Source organism: Asparagus officinalis, chromosome 2, assembly GCF_001876935.1.
Source record: "Asparagus officinalis chromosome 2, Aspof.V1, whole genome shotgun sequence".
NCBI lineage: Eukaryota > Viridiplantae > Streptophyta > Magnoliopsida > Asparagales > Asparagaceae > Asparagus > Asparagus officinalis.
In genome coordinates, this window is record NC_033795.1 from 14,529,351 (window position 1) to 14,546,882 (window position 17,532).

Consider the following 17,532-nt stretch of genomic DNA (forward strand, 5'->3'; position numbering starts at 1 on the left):
AACTCAAAACATGAAAGTTGTAGATATTTTTATCAACTTTCCAACCCATCTGGAATCAGGTCATTTGGAGATCATATTAGAAAGTTATGACCAAAATAGTGCTGAGACACCCAAAGGTGTCTTGGACCTGGCCGAGACACCCAAAGGTGTCTCAGAACTTGTGGAGATGTTTTGACCATGATTCGTTTTGAATATGAAGAAACTCAAAACATAACGTTGTAGATATTTTTGTCAGCTTTCCAACCCATCTGGAATCAGGTCATTTGAAGGTCATATGAGAAAGTTATGACCACAATATCGCCGAGACACCCAAAGGTGTCTCGGACCTGGCCGAGACACCCAAAGATGTTTCGGAACTTGTGTAGCTGTTTTGACTATGATTTGTTTTGAATCTGAAGAAACTCAAAACATGAAAGTTATAAATATGTTTGTCAGCTTTCCAACCCATCTGAAATCATGTCATTTGGAGATCGTATGAGGAAGTTATGATCGAAATAGCGCCGAGACACCCAAAGGTGTCTCGGACTTGGCCGAGACACCCAAAGGTGTCTCGGACCTTATGGAGGACTTTTTGCCATAATCCGTTTAGAATCTGAAGAAACTTAAAACATGAAAGTTGTAGATCTCTTTGTCAGCTTTCCAAAACATCTTGAATCACTCAAATCCGAGTTCGGATGAAAGAATTAGAGCCAAAATACTAAATAGGGTACAAACTGTCACGCACGTGGGACGTGTTTTTGACGGTTTTCGATCAGTTTTAACCGCCCGGATCTCCTGGAAGCCTATAAATACAGCCCCTGGAGCCTCATTTTTTCAGATCTGGAATTCTCATGCCTCGACGAAGCCCTGTCGGATTGAAGACTGAAGGTGCACGAATTTCAGAGAGAGAGGAGGAGAGATCGGATCGAGTTCTTCAACGTAAGAGAGAGAGATTCGTCAGATCTACAGTTTCCCGGATCCGTTCCTTAGGATTATCCCGTTGCGGTAATCTTAAGAAGAGTAATTATCTCGCTTCGCCGAGATAAGAGCTACAGTTCTCTCGATCCCTTCGCGGATAGACGAAGCTCTGCTCAATTTTTCAGCAATCAAATCTGATCGACGGTGGTCCACGGATAAACCCCGACACAGGCAAAGATCCCACGCAAGCAGAAGATCGATAAACGATCTCTGTGTTTGTTTGATAAAATTGTAAACTTTTTATTTTCATTGTGTAAGGAGATCTTATAAAAAGATCAACTTTTTATTTCATTCGAGTTTATTGTAACGACTAAAGTTGTAATAGATTCGATAACAACAGAAATATCAACTTTCACCGCAAACAGTCTACAAGTAAAACAATTAAAATTAGAAAGTACGAGATTAAAAAATTCAATGGGAAAATAATTTTTCCTATTGGAGGATGCAGATAAAAAACTCGTTGATTTCGCAGAAATTACACAAAGCTTTGGTGGGAAAAGAAAAGAAGCACAAGGATATGTTTGATGAGGATTGGGAGGAGCTGGATCTGGAAGCACGTGCGTCGATTATCCTTTGCCTTGAAAAGTATGTAACTTTCTTGGTGGACGGGGAGGAAACGACTGCGGGCGTGTGGTTAAAGTTAGAGAGAACATTCATGACGAAGAGTCTAACGAACCGGATCTATTTAAAATCCAAATTGTATACATGCAAGATGGAGGAGGGTTCATCAATCCGGGAATACATCAACAAGTTTGATAGGATCTTATCGGATTTGAAAGACATTGAGGTGACAGTGGAAGACGAGGATCAGACACTTCTACTACTTTTATCTCTGCCGAAGTCTTATGAGAATCTGGTTCAGACACTAATGCTTATGGGTGATAGTTTGTCGATGGATGAGACTAGAACGGCGCTTCTAGCGGATGATCTTCGAAAAATTGTAACTAGTGATATGGCCACTGGTGGTAACAAGGAACAAGCTCAGGGACTGTTTGCCAGAGAAAGAGGCAATGAGCGAGGAAAAGTTAATGGAGGAAAGTCTAGATCTAAATCGAGACCCCTTGCGGAAAGAGCGTGCTTCAAATGCGGTGAAGTTGGGCATTTTAAGGTCGACTGTCTGTTTGTTGGAAATTTGCAGTAAAAAGACAATGAAAGAAAATTTTGACTTGTATTTCTCTCAAAATCAATTACAATTTGGATTCCGATTACAAAAGAGAGGAGAATAAATTTGACTCTCCCCTTTGTTTAATTCTGGGTTCTTCACGGTGGCGATGGAGTGCCTCCCTCGAATGCTCGCGTCGAGTTTGCTCTCCGTTGACGATCCGAACGTCTTGATTCACTGGAACGATGTCTTCTCCTCACGATTTGACGCTGTGGAGAACTTGCGTGGCAAGTTTGAAAATAACTCTTAACGAGTTGATAACTCTGAACGAGTTTTAGAAGAACTTGCAGAGCAAGTTTTGAACGCTGATCGAGTTGATAACTCTGACGAGTTTTAGAAGAACTTGCAGAGCAAGTTTTGAACTCTGATCGAGTTGATAACTCTGAACGAGTTTGAACTCTTGAAAAAGAGTTGATTTGAACCGAAAGTCGGTTATAAGCCAAGAGAATGCTCCTGTTGCCGAACTTGGAGATGATCTCTGTTGGAGAATGATCCGATCTCCCTCTGCGTTTTAGGCTGAAAACGCAGAGTTTGGCCTGTTTAAAGGCTGAAAACGCACAGTTCGTGCTGTTTTGGAGATTAACTCTGCGTTTTAGGCTGAAAACGCAGAGTTTGGCCTGTTTAAAGGCTGAAAACGCACAGTTCGTGCTGTTTTGGAGATTAACTCTGCGTTTTAGGCTGAAAACGCAGAGTTTGGCCTGTTTAAAGGCTGAAAACGCACAGTTCGTGCTGTTTTGGAGATTAACTCTGCGTTTTAGGCTGAAAACGCAGAGTTTGGCCTGTTTAAAGGCTGAAAACGCACAGTTCGTGCTGTTTTGGAGATTAACTCTGCGTTTTAGGCTGAAAACGCAGAGTTTGGCCTGTTTAAAGGCTGAAAACGCACAGTTCGTGCTGTTTTGGAGATTAACTCTGCGTTTTGATGTTGAAAACGCAGAGTTGAGCCTGTTCTAGGCTGAAAACGCACAGTTTGTGCTGTTTTAGAGATTGAACTCTGCGTTTTAGGCTGAAAACGCAGAGTTGGGCCGTAACTCTGCGTTTTGATGTTATATCACAAGGATAACCTCTGCGTTTTGAGGTTATAACGCTGGTTCCACCTGTGCGCTTTGACTCTGTAATGCAGAGGTGAACCTTAGGCGGGCTTGGCGAGCTTCAGGCTAAGTCCAATGTTCTGACGAAGTCCAGTCTTGCAGACGGACTTCAGAACATAGCTTGCTACGAAGAACAGGTCATAACTTTCAAACCGTACGTCGGAATTGGACGAATTATATATGAAAATCGGCTATCTCGACGAGACGGATCTATCCGAACCGAGCCAAAGGCTTTGGTTCGCTTCCTCCATTTTGCCAAATTCCTTACGGTTTGAGAGATATATGCGTTTTAATATGAAAAGACCGTCAATTTGTAGTCTCTTTTTGCTAGAGCTTTGCACAGATCGTCCTCTTGTAATCTTCGTCTTGGCTTCTTAAAAATATGAGAGTCGTCAGATTGTAACTCCCGATGTTGAATGTGAAGGCTGTTGAATTAGAGCTTTCATCAGTTGTCGTGAAGGTCGTCAGATTGTAGCCTTCTACGTGAAAGTCCTCAAATTGTAGCCTTCTGGAAGTCGTCAAGTTGTAACTTCCATCATCGGTGTTTGATGGGGGATCAACTATCTATTGTGATTTTTAGACAGCCTACAGAACCCCCTCCAAAGTTTTCGAAAGTTCGCGGTTGACTGGGACGAATTTTCGGAATACTTTGGATCTCAACTCTGATCTTGGAGCTGTTGATTCCTTGTCACAAAGGAGTTGTTCTCTGCACTCGCTTCGAAGGTAGCTTGGTTGAAGGGATTTTCCATGCAGGACCTGTGTGAAGGTATGTGCCATAATCCTGCTTCTGGAATGTGGGGTGGACCCTGCATTTTGAACTTTGAGATGCGGGTCTCACCCTTGCATGTTGAATTTGGAACACGGGTGTGACCTCGACGTTCGGTTTTTACATCGCGGGTCTGACCTCAACGTTTTGACTTAAGACATGGAAGTGGCTTCTGTGCATTTTTGACTAAGTCTTTGAGACTTGTCTTTGACACATCTGTTTTAAGTCTCGACTCACATCCATTAAGCTGATGGGCCTGCAAACGTGCATAGGATTTTTGGCAAACCTGAGTCGGGCTAGCATGTGGATTGTCTAAGTCCGTTCCACATGTAACGTTGTGCTAAGAGAATGAACTCTCTTAGACTTGATGCTATGATTTCGAATACATAGACTTTGTCATTTTCACGGGAAAGGACTAACCGGCAACGCGTATTAGGCGTAGGCTTATCTCTAATTAGGGATCGAGATAAAGTCCCCCATGCGTGTGAGACATGGATTTTGATGTCTTTTTCACGGAAAAAGACTAACCGGCAACGTGTGTTAGACATTGGCTTATCCCTACTTAGGATTCAGGATAAAATTCCCCATGCGTGTAAGGCATGGATTTTGGCGTTATTAATAACGACCTGCTATGATATTGAATACGTAGGCTTTTACTATTATTACGGGAATAGGCTACCCGGCAACATGTGTTAGACATTGACTTATCCCTACTTAGGATTCAGGATAAAATTCCCCATGCGTGTAAGGCATGGATTTTGGTGCTACGATATTGAATACGTAGGCTTTTGCTATTATTACGGGAATAGGCTACCCGGCAGCATGTGTTAGATGCAGACTTATCTCTAATTAGGGATCGAGATAAAGTCCCCCATGCGTGAAGGCATGGATTTTTGGTGTCATTTCTTCCTGTGTAGCTTGAAACACCGAAAGAATTAACAAGTTCATTGGGGGGTTGACTGTTAGAGGTGTTATGTTAACATAACAGTATTTTATGGACCTATCGCTCTATTGAAGAGAGTCGATAAGTTGATTTGGTCGTCAGAGGTATGGTGTTAACTTGACGAGTTTGTGGACCTATCGCTCCATTGAAGAGAGTCGATAAGCAGATTTTGTCAGAGGTGTAGTGTTAACGTGACAAGAAGAATATTGTTATGGAAGCAATTTTGAGAACTTATCGCTCTATTGGAGAGAGTCGATAAGTGGATTTTTGTCAGAGGTGTAGTGTTAACGTGACAAGAAGTGTGTTGCGATCAGAGCAACTTTGGGGACTTATCATCCTATTGATGAGGATTGATAAGTGGGGTTTTGTCAGAGGTGTAATGTTAACGTGACAAGAAGTGTGTTGTGATCAGAGCAACTTTGGGGACTTATCATCTTATTGACGAGGATTGATAAGTGGGGTTTTGTCAGAGGTGTAATGTTAACGTGACAAGAAGTGTGTTGCGATCAGAGTGTCAGAGGTGTAATGTTAACGTGACAAGAAGTGTGTTGCGATCAGAGCAACTTTGGGGACTTATCATCTTATTGACGAGGATTGATAAGTGGGGTTTTGTCAGAGGTGTGGTGTTAACTTGACGAGTTTGTGGACCTATCGCTCCATTGAAGAGAGTCGATAAGCGGATTTTGTCAGAGGTGTAGTGTTAACGTGACAAGAAGTGTGTTGCGATCAGAGCAACTTTGGGGACTTATCATCTTATTAACGAGGATTGATAAGTGGGGTTTTGTCAGAGGTATAATGTTAACATGACAAGAAGTGTGTTGCGATCAGAGCAACTTTAGAGACTTATCATCCTATTGATGAGGATTGATAAGTGGGGTTTTATCAGAGGTGTAATGTTAACGTGACAAGAAGTGTGTTGCGATCAGAGCAACTTTGGGGACTTATCATCCTATTGATGAGGATTGATAAGTGGGGTTTTGTCAGAGGTGTAATGTTAACGTGACAAATTAGGAGTGATGCAAACTTTCAGCTTTGATCCTGGCAATGATTTTTTGAGCCTGCTCGCCTTGAGAGATTAGTTGTCTCCAAGAACGGCATTCTGCAACTCCTATTCGGGCTAGGAGGTCGGTTTGCAAGTTGTGTCGACAGGTCTCTACTAAGGTAGATTGTGTCATACCTGACGAACACCGGAGAGCCATGGATCGGAACCTTTTGACATAGGCTTTGACGGACTCCCTCTTCTTCTGCTTAGTAGCAAGAAGGGTATGGATGGAGACTTCTGTATCCTCTTCAAAGAATCTTGACAGGAAGAGTCTCTCTAGATCCGCCCACTTTTGGATACAGCCCGCAGGCAGTTTCCTGAACCATTCAAAGGCAATTCCCTTGAGGGTACCAATGAACAATCGAACCAGTATGGCGTCGTTTGATATCATATTTCCAGTCTGTGACTTGAAATGATAAATATGTTGGTTCGGTGATCCCGTGCCGTCGAAAATTTGTAGCGTCGGGACCTCGAACTTTGGAGGATAAGGGGTTGCATCCCATTTGGCAGGATAGGGCCTGATAACTCCCTCATCTTGGAGCTCGCTTCTATTAGCAATGGCTTTGAGGCGGGCTTCTAATTCTTCCATTTTGGCAGACTGAAGATTCTGCTCGTTCTCAGTCTCCCTTCCTTCATCAGAGGAAGATTCCAGGCTGTGGGCTTGTTGGTCAGAAACCGCATCATCAACCACTTTTCCCTTCCCTTTGCTTGTGTGAGGTCAGGATGAAGATGCTTTTCCTCTCCGGGAAGATTCTTGCCTAAGCGACGAATCTGTCTCCTGAGATTTAGCCTTGTCTGCGACGATTTGAGTCAACATGGCCATGAGTTCATTGATGACCTCCTGCTGAGATTTGAGCATGGCCTCCTGTTCATCAACCCTCTTTGAAAGATCTTCAGAATGTTCTGCCATGTGGGCGAAGCTCTCATGCCCAACGAAAGAGCTTGATGATTGGGACTCCGCAATGGCTGAGTGTTCGTCATCGGAATTAATTCCTCTGGCTAAACTCCGATAGTTAACAGGAGGAATGGCTCCTGTTCGAGTCCGAGTACGTTGGTAGATTCCTTCAAACTCGTTAGTGATTTCTCTGACGCTTGGAGAATGATCTGTCTCTGACTCGTCAGAACTAAATGTTGATGATCTCCCTCTACCAACCATGTTAGAAGTAACTCCAATGTATTCAACCTCTAAAGCCTTCTTCCTGTGAGGATGTCGTTGATTATTGAGTAAAACGATATTCGTCGATTGGTTGAACATCGACAGTAATTCCTGCAAGTCAGAGACTTGGGATGAACCTCTCACGGAGCGTGAGGGTAAAGATGGAACCCCCTGTCCGTTAAAGGATGGGACTGGCTCCTAGTGAACATGGATCTTGAGTCCATATTGATCTTTTTGAACACGACGAATCGCATTGTGTTCTGAAGAAGAAACACGAGGGTCGTGTTCTGTTTTACTAACGCTAGACCGAAGTCTGCGTTTTGTTGATGAAACACACCTTTGTCGGTTGCGTTTTTGTTGGTTAACACAGTTTGTAAGTCTGCGTTTTGGATCTTGAACGCACTCCTGAGAGTTGCGTTTTGGTTCTGAAACGCACTCCTGAGAGTTGCGTTCTGCCAAATCAACGCAGTTTTGAAGGCTGCGTTTTGATTGCACAACGCACCACTGAGGGCTGCGTTTGGCATAAACTGAGCCCACTCCTTTAGAGGTGGGGCTGCTCGAGTAATCTCGGCGGCTAAAGGAGAGGGTTTCCTTTGGCATAGGAGCAACCTTTGGAGTTTTAGTCTCCTTGGCACCTCTCACAGAGCGTGAGGGTAGAGATGGAACCCCCTGTCCGTTAAAGGATGAGACTGGTTCTTGGTAAACATGAATTTTAAATCCATGTTGATCATTTTGAACACGACGAATCACATCGTGTTCCGAAGAAGGAACACGAGGGTCGTGTTTAGCTTGATTAACGCAAGACCAAAGTCTGCGTTTTGCTAGTGAAACGCAGTCCTGCGATCTGCGTTCGGATTCAGAAACGCACTCCTGAGAGTTGCGTTCAGTTTGTGAAACGCACTCCTGAGAGTTGCGTTTTGGTTCTGAGACGCACTCTTGAGAGTTGCGTTCTGCCAGATCAACGCAGGTTTGATGTCTGCGTTTAGATTTTGGAACGCACTCCTGAGAGTTGCGTTTTAGTTCTGGGACGCACTCCTGAGAGTTGCGTTCAGCCAGATCAACACAGTTTTGAGGTCTGCGTTCTGATGTTGGAACACGCCTCTGAAGGCTGCGTTCTATTTGGGAAACGCACCCCTGAGGGTTGCGTTTAGCTTGGCTTCTGCAGAGCTCATGTGGAGGCTCATAAACGCGGAGTTCGCGTTGATTGGAGGATCGGCTTTTTTGGCGTTGTGCCGAAATCGAGTCTTCTCCTTTAGAGAGGGGACTGTATGAACAGTGCAACCCCCATGGGAGATAGTCTTTAGATGATTTGGCTACAGCTGGAGGTTTAGTCTCCTCGAAAACTGTGTGGATCTTGCGTATAGCCTTGGGGCTAAGGGATCCGGAGGAGATGGCCTCCTCGTACTTGGCTTGATCAAACTCGATAATCAGAGTTTCAACGGTCGTTCCAGTGAGATGAACGTCGGATTGCACCACCACTTCTTTGTCAGAGAAGCTAGTCCCCAGCGGAGTCGCCATCTTTTGTTTGTTGGAAATTTGTAGTAAAAAGACAATGAAAGAAAATTTTGACTTGTATTTCTCTCAAAATCAATTACAATTTGGATTCCGATTACAAAAGAGAGGAGAATGAATTTGACTCTCCCCTTTGTTTAATTCTGGGTTCTTCACGGTGGCGATGGAGTGCCTCCCTCGAATGCTCGCGTCGAGTTTACTCTCCGTTGACGATCCGAACGTCTTGATTCACTGGAACGATGTCTTCTCCTCACGATTTGACGATGTGGAGAACTTGCGTGGCAAGTTTGAAAATAACTCTTAACGAGTTGATAACTCTGAACGAGTTTTAGAAGAACTTGCAGAGCAAGTTTTGAACTCTGATCGAGTTGATAACTCTGGACGAGTTTAAACTCTTGAAAAGGAGTTGATTTGAACCGAAAGTCGGTTATAAGCCAAGGCCGAATAATTTCAAAGGCTTCAATTAAAAGCCTTCCAAAATGATTCAAGAGCTCCTTCAAGTCGTTGATCTCCAAAGCTCTCTGTTGCTGCCAAATCCCAGATCCAAAATATGCCAGCCTTTTGACCGAATCTCCCTTTGTTGATGAGAAAAAATTCGATTCCCAAGCTAGCCGCAGATCGCTTCTTTGCTGCCCAAAAAAGAAGGATCTGAACTCAGTTGAGTTTCCCACTATTTATAGGGGATTTAGGGTGGTAACTATCCCCTTAATCCGCTCTTAAGTGGGGCGAAAATCCCTCAAATCGTGGGGAAAAACAGTTCCTGGAACTGTTCATTGCGTGCTTGAACGAGTCAAACGCTAAAAACGGCGTTCTGGGCCTTAACTCTGCGTCTAAGGCCTGAGACGCAGAGTTAAACCTTTGTCAAAGGTTTGAAACGCACAGGCCGCATGCGTTCTGGAATTGGAGACGCACAGGTAGCTTGTGCGTTGAAATTCAACTCTGCATCATGAGTTTGGGACGCATGGTTGAGTTTGTTGAAGAACGCACGTTATGTGTGCGTTTGTGCTTTAACTCTGCGTCACAGAGTTAGATGTCTGCTGGAAAACGCAGAGTTAAGCCTGTTGTAGGCTGAAAACGCACAGTTCGTGCTGTTTTAGAGATGAACTCTGCGTTTTAGTCTGAAAACACAGAGTTGGGCCTATTTAAAGGCTGAAAATGCACAGTTGTGCTGTTTTAGAGATTAACTCTGCGTTTTGATGTTGAAAACGCAGAGTTGAGCCTGTTAACGGCTGAAAACGCACAGTTGTGCTGTTTTAGCGATTAACTCTGTGTTTTGATGTTGAAAACGCAGAGTTGAGCATGTGCGCTTTGAAGGTGGGCTTGGCGAGCTTCAGGCTAAGTCCAATGTTCTGATGAAGTCCAGTCTTGCAGACGGACTTCAGAACATAACTTGCTACGAAGAACAGGTCATAACTTTCAAACCGTACGTCGGAATTGGACGAATTATATATGAAAATCAGCTATCTCGACGAGACGGATCCATCCGAACCGAGCCGAAGGCTTCGGTTCGCTTCCTCCATTTTGCCAATTCCTTACGGTTTGAGAGATATATGCGTTTTAATATGAAGAGACCGTCAATTTGTAGTCTCTTTTTGCTAGAGCTTTGCACAGATCGTCCTCTTGTAATCTTCGTCTTGGCTCCTTGAAAATATGAGAGTCGTCAGATTGTAACTCCCGATGTTGATTGTGAAGGCTGTTGAATTAGAGCTTTCATCAGTTGTCGTGAAGGTCGTCAGATTGTAGCCTTCTACGTGAAAGTCCTCAAATTGTAGCCTTCTGGAAGTCGTCAAGTTGTAACTTCCATCATCGGTGTTTGATAGGGGATCAACTATCTATTGTGATTTTTAGACAGCCTACACTGTCCAAACAAGAGAGTAGGTGGGAAGAAGAACAACAACAAGACTGAGAGGAGAGAAGGCAAGGAAGAAGTGAGCTATGCTTTAGAGGAAGGGAGAGATAAAGAATGCTATATCATCACGGGTGGCGAGGATACCTCCGGAAAGTGGATACTTGATTCTGGTTGTTCTTACCATATGTGTCCAAATAGAAAGCGGTTCACTACCTACAATAACATTGATGGTGGAACCGTATTGATGGGGAACAACCATGCTTGTAAAACAATAGGGTTCAGTGATATAAAAATCAAGATGCATGATGGAGTGGTCAGAACCCTAACGAAAGTATGGCACGCTCTCGACTTGCGGAAGAATCTTATCTCAGTGGGTGCATTGGACTCCGGTGGTTACAAGATTGTAATAGAGAATGGTGTGAAGAGGGTTGTTCGAGGTTCCCTAACAGTGATGAAGGGAGTTTGTCACGGTAATCTATATACTCTCTCGGGTACGACGATAACAGGAGATGTAGCGGTTGGAACTGATGGAAGTGGTGAATACCCATGTGAGTACACACGGTTATGGCATAGGCGGCTTGGGCACATGTAAGAGAAGGGTCTAGATCTGCTTGGTAAGGAGGGCTTGCTGAAGAATCTAAAGAAGTCTTGCATGGATTTTTGCGAGGACTATGTGTATGGAAAGGCACACATGATTCAATTTCTGAGAAGCAATCACAAGAGCAGAGGGATTCTAGATTATGTGCACACGGATGTTTGGGGTCGCAGAGGGATTCTAGATTATGTGCACACGGATGTTTGGGGTCCGGCTTCGACAACTTCCAAGGGTGGTTCCAGATATTTTGGGGTCCGGCTTCGACAACTTCCAAGGGTGGTTCCAGATATTTTGTCTCATTCATAGATGATCATTCAAGGTATACTTGGGTTTATTTCCTGAAGCATAAGAAGGAGGTATTTGAGACATTTAAGAAGTGGAAGGTGATGGTTGAGAACAGGACAGGAAAGAAATTGAAGACACTGAGATCTGATAACGGTACAGAGTATACAGATGGTGCTTTCAAGGAGTTCTGTGATCAGGAAGGGATTACCATACAATGGACAGTCAGGTCTACACCACAGCAAAATGGGGTCGCGGAGAGGCTGAACCGAACACTGTGGGAGAAAGCAGTGAGTATGCGATCTTATGCTGGTTTGGGCAAAGAATAATGGGCAGAGTCGATTGCTACAGCTTGCTATATAGTGAATCGATCTCCACATTCAACATTGGACGGTGATACACCCTATCGGGTGTGATTAGGGGAGCATGCAGATTATGAGAGACTCCGGATTTTCGGATGTACCGCCTACTATCACATCAACGAGAGAAAGCTGTTGGCCTTCTTATTTTGATGATATTTAACAAATAATTTACTACTAATATTGTTTGTCTAGTGTTGGTATATTTCTATTTATTGTAGACAAACAACGAGTTGGAGGATGGATGGAATAGAGCTTCAACGATGATATCTAATGGAGGTTGGCTGAATAGTGAGTGAAGCCTTGCAATTCAAAGTTAAAGATCAAGTTCAAGCTTCATCCGTGAGTTTACCAAGTCATGCTCATTGAAGACCTTCAACAAGTTTGTGTATATTTAGTATAGGTTTATATTATGTGTGTTTAATACTCTAAGCTCAATATCATATACACACACAATATTGGATTTTCTCACAAAATGAGCTATTTTGAGAAAAGTTTGTGATATTGTTTTATTGACCATGTTTACTTTATATTCATGTGTTATAATGTTTATGAAGATATTTCATAAAGTTTCAATATGCGTTTAAACTCTTTTTGTCAAAAACATGTTCTTAACAAATTCATATTCATGCATGTTTTTACAAAATAATGAGTTTTCACAATTGAGAAATAAAAAATGAAAATTTATTTTTGTAACATGTTTGTTTTCATGTTTATAAATATTTTGAAAAGTTTCATCAAGTTTGGAATTGATTTGTTATGTTTAATGGAATTTATAAAATCATGTTTTTGTTTGTGCACATGTTCGTGCATGTTTTACAAAACAGATGAGTTTTTATAAATGTAAAGTGATATTCAAGAAATTCTTTCTTTGACATGTTTATCTACATGTTTAGAAACTTCCCTCAAAATTTTACTATTTTTGGACTCGATTTACTGTGCCCAATTAATTTTAAAAATCGCGTATGTCAGCAGTTTTTCAGAAACTGTAAATCTGTGTTCAAATATTTATTTCTCTCAACTGGGAAATTATTTTTCATAAATTCTTTCTCTAACATGTTACTCTACATGTATATAACCGTCCCACAAAATTTCATATTTTTGGAACTGTTTTACTATTTTTAATTGATTTTACAAAACTAAAACGTAGTGCTACAGTACCAGCGGTCGACCGCCAAACTCTCTGGACGTGGTTACTGTAGCACAACGGTTATATTTTCTAAATTTTGATATATCCGTTATTTTGTCTTTTTGCTTGGTTTTTTGGGTTTTTGGGCTTGTTTCATGAGCTTATATATACTCCATGCCATCATACTTCTAAGGGGACTCAAGAAATGTTTTAAACAAGTTTAAAAAGTTTTAAACAAGAGTTTAAGTGTGTTTTAGTGTTTGTTTGGTTTGAAGATTATTTTCACAAGTGGAGGAGATCATCTTCTTGTTTGGGCTCTAATCTCCATCTCTCCATCTTGTCATCTATTGGAGAAGTTTTCTAAACTCTATCTAGCTTTACATTTGCTTAGTTATTTGATTATCATTCTTTAAAGCTAGTTTTTTATATTGAGTTTAGATTTGATTATATTATCTCATTGTTACACACACCCACTTGAGCTTATTGTATTTGCATACATAGTATATTAGGGTTGTGAGAGATTGTAACATTGAGTTATGCTTAATTGTGTTCTCATCTATTGTAAAGAACAAATTTATATTTGTTACATTGTGAGTGGTGTAAGGTTTTCGGTGAGCTAGAAAACCGAGTGTGTTGTGAAGTTTTCGGTGAACTAGAAAACCGAGTGTGAGGAGTGAACGTTGTTCGGTGAGCGTTGAAAACCGACACTATGAGGTGTAAACATTATTCAGATGAGCGTAGAAAACCCGGTTGTGATAGTGGATTTCTTTCCGGGAGTGGGGAGCGGAGACGTAGGATGGAAGGTCTGAACTCCATGATCATATAGTGTGTTTGAGTGTGCTTTGGCGTTCATTTATATTTATGTTCATATCTTATATCGCCATTGTCCATAGCTCATTATTTATATGATCCACTATCTAGTTCATATTGTTTACCCATTGTGTTAGTTTATATATCCTTGCATATATATATAATTCATCATATAGGATATATCTCATTGTTTACATTGCTTATCCTAGCTCATATATCTTGTGGTTCTATCTTGCAAGAATATATTTATTAATTAATTTTAATTGGTATTTAATCAGATTAGATTAGCATAAGACCCTAATCACCCCCCCTCTAGGGTCTAACAATTGGTATCAGAGCTTGATGCTCTTTGATTTAAGGTCTAATCGCCTTGAGTTAAAGATCCAAGTTATCTCTTTGTGCTAATCTTGTTTTGATTATATTTGTATCTTGCTTGCATATTTTTACAAATTATGGATATGAATGATGCATCTTGTTTAGGCTATTCTAGTGTTGCTCCTAGATTAGATAATTTCCCCTATGCCCAATGGTGTGTTAGATTTATCTATTTGTTAGATCTAAATATTTTGATTTATGGAAAATTATAGATGATGCTTATATTGTGCCCATTTTGGAGAAATCCAAGTGGAATAAGAATATTTGCTAAATGCTTTTAATTCATCTATGTCTAACAAGTTTGTTCATTTTGATAGTGCTTACAAACTTTGGAAATTTATAGAAGCACATCAAGGGGACTTGGAGGCGATCCGACAAGCTTTGGAGGATCCCGCTTCAAGTTCATATGGAGCATCATGCACACGGCCACTAGGCGATAGCCCTAGTGAGGTTTGCGAGTTCAAATCCATTAATGATTTATTTAGTGATGAACTTGCTAGTGCTAGTGAAAAATTATTGCATGCCTATGACAAATTGCAAAATGATTTTGTTAATTTACAATGCAAGCATGATAATTTGAAATCCGATCATGAGTCTTTAGCTTCTAAGTTTGATACTATTTCTAATGAAAATATGACCCTCAAAGAAAACAATAAAAAATTAAAATTGGATCATGATTCTTTGCTTTCAAACTTTGCTAAGTTAACTCATGAAAGAGATAATGTCATGCTAGAAGTAGTAGCTATTAGAAATGATTTTGATAACCATACATGCTCTACTTCTATTATCAATGATGTTGTGCATAATGATGATTTGAATCTTGTTAAGGAACGCATATAATGCTTAGATTCAACTTTAAAAACATGCATTGATAACCATAAGAAACTTATGGACAAGTGTGCTAAGTCTAGTGCTATAAAATCACCTACACACTATGCACACTTGTATAACAAAGTTTACAAGTACTCTATTTGTGGTCGTAAAGGTCATTTAGTTAAATTTTGCTATGATGCACAAAAACATAAGAATATTAATCCTTCTTGTGCATCTCATCAAGTTTCTTCATCACATGTACAAACACATGCACCTATTTCTCATCATAAGCATGCTCATGTGTATCATTGTGATTTTTATGGTAGAGTTGGTCACTTAGCTAAGTTTTGTTTTGATTTGCGAAAAGTTTCTAAATCGCAAAATATTTCAAGTAGACCAACATTGTTTCAAAATGTTTCTCATTTGCAAAATAATCTTAAAAGACCATCTTTATTTGCAAATGTTCCTCGTGCACATCAACATGGTCAACATAACCAAATGCATCCTCTTCATTGCACTTATTGCAATCGAATAGGTCATTTGCATAATTATTACTATGACCGGACCCGTGCACTAAATGTGTCCAAATGAGTTCATAACCCTAGGGCTTTGAGCTTAAATGATAGGGATCATGTCCCTAAATCTTTTGGTATCAAGAGTTCTTGGGTACCAAAACAAATTTGATTTTTAAACCAAGAATTTTAATGTTTCTATCTTTCTTTATCTTGGTTTTGAAAATTATGCAATTAAAATTCTTTGAACGTGAAAACAATTTTTCTTTGATTAATTATTTTGTTTTCATGACTATTAGTTTTGATTTTAAATGAGAGGCTTGTAGTTATATACCCTCCGGGTTTATTGGGTGTTTATTCCCAAATCATGTTTACCGGATGCTTAAATGTTCATATGGGTTATTACTAGCTCAAGAGCTAGATATGGTTGTCTCTCATGATTTTTTGAATCAATGATGATTTGATCTTACATTTTTGGATTTAAACTTTGATTTATGATTTCTCTTGGTTGATTTGTTTTCATTTGAAAACTTTTTACATGATTCTCATATTTTTCTTCTTTTGATTTCATAAATCTACCTTTACAAATGGTTTTTATGCTCGTAGTTATGAGACACTATTTTTCACTTTGATATATTTATATATGTTCTCATTTGTCTTTATGTATGTGAGTTGTGTTTAGCATATTTTTCATCTATGCTTGCTCACATATGTTTGCCATGATCTTCATTTCATATATTCATGAGGCATTTTGATAGGGGGAGCAATCCCTATATCTTTCTATATGTTATACTCACCTATGCTTATTGATAGGGGGAGCTTTCGCTCTCTTATTCTTTTTGTCCCCTTTTTGATGTTGTCAAAGGGGGAGAAATATTGTGAGTATATGTATATTCTTTCTTGCTTATATGCATGATATATTATACTTTGTATATTCATTTCCCTTCATGCATATATCCTTTTTGTAAATTGTTTGTCATCATCAAAAAAGGGGAGATTGTTGGCCTTCTTGTTTTGATGATGTTTAACAAACAATTTACTACTAATATTGTTTGTCTAGTGTTGGTATATTTCTATTTATTGTAGGCAAACAACGAGTTAGAGGATGGATGGAATAGAGCTTCAACGATGATATCTAATGAAGGTTGGCGGAATAGTGAGTGAAGCCTTGCAATTCAAAGTTAAATATCAAGTTCAAGCTTCATCCACGAGTTTACCAAGTCATGCTCATTGAAGACCTTCATCAAGCTTGGGTATATTTAGTTTAGGTTTATACTATGTGTGTTTAATACTCTAAGGTCAATATCATACACACACACAATATTGAATTTTCTCACAAAATGAGCTATTTTGAGAAAACTTTATGATATTGTTTTATTAACCATGTTTACTTTATATTCATGTGTTATAATGTTTATAAAGATATTTCATAAAGTTTCAATATGCGTTTAAACTCTTTTTGTCAAAAACATGTTCTTAACAAATTCATATTCATGCATGTTTTTATAAAATAATGAGTTTTCACAACTAAGAAATGAAAATTAAAAATTTATTTTTGTAACATGTTTTTTTTCATGTTTATAAACATTTTGCAAAGTTTCATCAAGTTTGGAATTGATTTGTTATGTTTAATAGAATTTACAAAATCATGTTTTTGTTTGTGCACATGTTCGTGTATGTTTTACAAAACAGATGAGTTTTTATAAATGGGAAGTGATATTCAAGAAATTCTTTCTTTGACATGTTTATCTATATGTTTAGAAACTTTCCTCAAAATTTTACTATTTTTGGAGTTGATTTACTGTGCCCAATTGATTTTACAAAATCGCGTATGTCAGCAGTTTTTCAGAAACTGTAAATCTGTGTTCAAACATTTATTTCTCTCAACTGGGAAATGATTTTTCAGAAATTCTTTCTCTAACATGTTATTCTACATGTCTATAACCTTTCTACAAAATTTTATATTTTTGGAGATGTTTTACTATTTTTAATTAATTTTACAAAACTAAAACGCAGTGCTACAGTACCAGCGGTCGACCGCCAAACTCTCTGGATGTGGTTACTGTAGCACAACGGCTATATTTTCCAAATTTTGATATATCCGTTATTTTGTTTTTTTGCTTGGTTTTCTTGGGTTTTTGGGCTTGTTTCATGAGCCTATATATACTCCATGCCATCATAC